The 4,606-nt window shown below is 40.9% G+C and overlaps 1 non-coding gene and 1 pseudogene across 1 annotated transcript; both read left to right on the top strand.

The window, feature by feature from the left end:
* Positions 1–1,127: 1,127 nt before the first annotated feature.
* On the top strand, positions 1,128–1,234 carry LOC143719444 (U6 spliceosomal RNA). Its single transcript, XR_013196521.1, has one exon. It is a non-coding gene; the product is annotated as a U6 spliceosomal RNA (small nuclear RNA).
* Positions 1,235–3,672: 2,438 nt separating this feature from the next.
* On the top strand, positions 3,673–3,770 carry LOC143719468 (U6 spliceosomal RNA; annotated as a pseudogene).
* The last annotated feature ends 836 nt before the right edge of the window (positions 3,771–4,606 follow it).

The raw sequence follows: 4,606 nt of genomic DNA, 5'->3' as shown, positions 1-4,606 counted from the left end.
TTTTTTTATGCTTGTACTCTGGGGCCATCGACAAGTGTGTCCACTCCCTTTCTTCAGCAGATGCCGTTGGGGAACAGGGTTTGACCACAAAGGCAATATCTTTTCCCTTCAAGGTTGAGTCACAGAACACCACTGAAACAGAACAATACATTCACACAGAGCAAACTTGAGCTAAAATAAACTTCTACTTATGATGTTTTCACATTTTTATCATACAGTGACCAGCGGTGCTGTAAATACCTAAAGAGTTACATATGCCAAGTGGAAAAAAATGTGGAAAAACATACATGTGGTGTGATTGAACTTCAAGACCCTAGGCACAGTTGTCTATAAATGCAGCAATCATGAGAACAGCTAAATGAAAATACACAACAGCAACCCATCAAAGTTTACAACTCTTGATTAGTTTGAATGCATGATAGCCCAGTGAATGAATTACAAAGTGTGTGAATATGTATCCTCTGGAAGGCAGGCTACACTAATAAACAAGTTTTTTTTAAAGTGGTGAAATGGCTCGCTGGGCTCTACCACCTTGGTGAGGACTTGCTGGGCCCCCAGGTGTGCATATGCCTCAAATTAGCTGAGCCTTTTTGCTTGTTAAGGCAGCGCCTATGCTGAAAGGAGACCGATTTAGAGAAAAAATCAAAGAATAAATCAAATAAAAAAATCTGTGAAGTCCTTTAAGTTTTTGTTTCCGACGTGTCTCAGAGGGCCTCTACCTCAAAGTCTCCAGAGGATTAATTCCTCCTGCTGCAGTTCGTGTCCAGTTACATCGAGTGCATGCAACGGTGGCGCAAACGGCTAAGCACTTTCCGTTTTTCTGCCAACTCGATTTTTTCTCGAAAATCTGGAGGACACAGCCCATTCAGAGCTTGTATTTTGGTACCATCCATAAGTCTGCTCACCCCATTCTTTCAGTAGATGCTCTCATACATCATGGTGGAATTGGCCATTTGTGAACCCTAAAGCTCTAAGATGTCCTATTCCTAAACTCATTGAGCTTTTGCATCAATCATTGTGTCAAGCAAAGGTATGCAGAGGCGAGATGACTCGCTGGGCCCTACCACCTTGGTGATAGCTAGCTGGAACCTAAGGTGCATATATGCCTTGAGCTGGGCACCAAACCTGTGCTTGCTAAGGCAGCACATATACTAAAATTGGATCGATACAGAGAAGATTAGCATGGCCCCTGCGAAAGGATGACACGCAAATCCGTGAAGCGCTCCATATTTTTGCAGCTGTGATCAAAGCCTGCTTCACTGGACTTGATTCATCCCCTCCTGCCACTCTTTGTTTTCATTCTTGTTCTCTTGTGTCAAGAACTGGTGCATCTCCAATGTCTATAGCGCACTCTCAGTTTTCCTGCCAATTCTTTTTTTTATGCTTGTACTCTGGGGCCATCGACAAGTGTATCCACTCACTTTCTTCAGCAGATGCCGTTGGGGAACAGGGTTTGACCACAAAGGCAATATCTTTTCCCTTCAAGGTGAGTCACAGAACACCACTGAAACAGAACAATACATTCACACAGAGCAAACTTGAGCTAAAATAAACTTCTAGTTATGATGTTTTCACATTTTTATCATACAGTGACCAGCGGTGCTGTAAATACCTAAAGAGTTACATATGCCAAGTAGGAATACGTGTAAATGTGGAAAAACATACATGTGGTGTGATTGAACTTCAAGACCCTAGGCACAGTTGTCTATAAATGCAGCAATCATGAGAACAGCTAAATGAAAATACACAACAGCAACCCATCAAAGTTTACAACTCTTGATTAGTTTGAATGCATGATAGCCCAGTGAATGAATTACAAAGTGTGTGAATATGTATCCTCTGGAAGGCAGGCTACACTAATAAACAAGTTTTTTTTAAAGTGGTGAAATGGCTCGCTGGGCTCTACCACCTTGGTGAGGACTTGCTGGGCCCCCAGGTCTGCATATGCCTCAAATTATCGGAGCCTTTTTGCTTGTTAAGGCAGCGCATATGCTGAAAGGAGACCGATTTGGAGAAAAAATCAAAGAATAAATCAAATAAAAAAATCTGTGAAGTCCTTTAAGGTTTTGTTTCCGACGTGTGTCAGAGGGCCTCTACCTCAAAGTCTCCAGAGGATTAATTCCTCCTGCTGCAGTTCGTGTCCAGTTACATCGAGTGCATGCAACGGTGGCGCAAACGGCTAAGCACTTTCCGTTTTTCTGCCAACTCGATTTTTTCTCGAAAACCTGGAGGACACAGCCCATTCAGAGCTTGTATTTTGGTACCATCCATAATTCTGCCCACCCCATTCTTTCAGTAGATGCTCTCATACATCATGGTGGAATTGGCAATTTATGAACCCTAAAGCTCTAAGATGTCCTATTCCTAAACTGATTGCGCACTCTCAGTTTTCCTGCCAACTCTTTTTTTTATGCTTGTACTCTGGGGCCATCGACGAGTGTGTCCACTCCCTTTCTTCAGCAGATGCCGTTGAGGAACAGGGTTTGACCACAAAGGCAATATCTCCAATGTCTATAGCGCACTCTAAGTTTTCCTGCCAACTCTTTTTTTTATGCTTGTACTCTGGGGCCATCGACAAGTGTGTCCACTCCCTTTCTTCAGCAGATGCCGTTGGGGAACAGGGTTTGACCACAAAGGCAATATCTTTTCCCTTCAAGGTTGAGTCACAGAACACCACTGAAACAGAACAATACATTCACACAGAGCAAACTTGAGCTAAAATAAACTTCTACTTATGATGTTTTCACATTTTTATCATACAGTGACCAGCGGTGCTGTAAATACCTAAAGAGTTACATATGCCAAGTGGAAAAAAATGTGGAAAAACATACATGTGGTGTGATTGAACTTCAAGACCCTAGGCACAGTTGTCTATAAATGCAGCAATCATGAGAACAGCTAAATGAAAATACACAACAGCAACCCATCAAAGTTTACAACTCTTGATTAGTTTGAATGCATGATAGCCCAGTGAATGAATTACAAAGTGTGTGAATATGTATCCTCTGGAAGGCAGGCTACACTAATAAACAAGGTTTTTTTTAAAGTGGTGAAATGGCTCGCTGGGCTCTACCACCTTGGTGAGGACTTGCTGGGCCCCCAGGTGTGCATATGCCTCAAATTAGCTGAGCCTTTTTGCTTGTTAAGGCAGCGCCTATGCTGAAAGGAGACCGATTTAGAGAAAAAATCAAAGAATAAATCAAATAAAAAAATCTGTGAAGTCCTTTAAGTTTTTGTTTCCGACGTGTCTCAGAGGGCCTCTACCTCAAAGTCTCCAGAGGATTAATTCCTCCTGCTGCAGTTCGTGTCCAGTTACATCGAGTGCATGCAACGGTGGCGCAAACGGCTAAGCACTTTCCGTTTTTCTGCCAACTCGATTTTTTCTCGAAAATCTGGAGGACACAGCCCATTCAGAGCTTGTATTTTGGTACCATCCATAAGTCTGCTCACCCCATTCTTTCAGTAGATGCTCTCATACATCATGGTGGAATTGGCCATTTGTGAACCCTAAAGCTCTAAGATGTCCTATTCCTAAACTCATTGAGCTTTTGCATCAATCATTGTGTCAAGCAAAGGTATGCAGAGGCGAGATGACTCACTGGGCCCTACCACCTTGGTGATAGCTCGCTGGAACCCAAGGTGTATATATGCCTTGAGCTGGGCACCAAACCTGTGCTTGCTAAGGCAGCACATATACTAAAATTGGATCGATACAGAGAAGATTAGCATGGCCCCTGCGAAAAGCTTCGCCATCGTTCTTCTCTGTTTTCGCGCATGCGCATTAGTGCCTTCGCGCATGCCCAGTCGCACAAACGCGGTACAAACGAGACACCATCAAAGCGTAGGATCGAATCCCGACCGAAGCACAAATATTAAACATTATATTACACACTATTATATTCTTATTATGCCTATTTCATGTGTATACATAAAACTAACATGCCGTGCATTATTTGTTTCACCTTTTTCTGCATAGATATTAAAATCTGTTGTGTTAAACATTATATTGTATTTATATTGTTTATGTTAAATAATATACTGTATTCATATTGTTTCCACTTTTTATATTGTTTCACCCTTTTCTGCATAGATATATTGTATTTATATTGTTTCACCTTTTTCTGCATATATATAAAAATTTGTTATGTTAAACATTATATTACATTTATATTATGTCAATAATTTTATTTCAATGTATAAATAAAAGTTACATGCCGTGTATTATTGTTGTTGTTGTAGTTGTTGTTGATGATGATGATGATGTATAGATGCAGAAAACACCAAACACAGCAGCAGTAGACTACAGTGTGAAATAGATTATTTATTTCAAACTACAATACAATAAAACGTGATGATTTTGATGATGATGATGATGATGATGATGATGATGATGATGATGATGATGATGATGATGATGATCATAATAATAAAAAAAATAGAGCATCAGAGCAGACACATGGCATAAATGTTCTGGGGCGAGATGCAGAACAGTGGTATTGATGCAGAACAGTGGCACAAGGCTTCATTCCTCTTATTTTAAACCACATCAATCACAGCAGACAGACGCATAGTATAAGGGCTCATTACAGACATGCATGGATAAATA

The sequence above is a fragment of the Siphateles boraxobius genome, unplaced genomic scaffold (assembly GCF_051911475.1).
Source record: "Siphateles boraxobius isolate OS27281-9 unplaced genomic scaffold, OSU_SipBor_1 63, whole genome shotgun sequence".
NCBI lineage: Eukaryota > Metazoa > Chordata > Actinopteri > Cypriniformes > Leuciscidae > Siphateles > Siphateles boraxobius.
The sequence above is the reverse complement of the archived record's forward strand: the minus strand, read 5'-3'. Positions and strand labels throughout refer to the sequence as shown.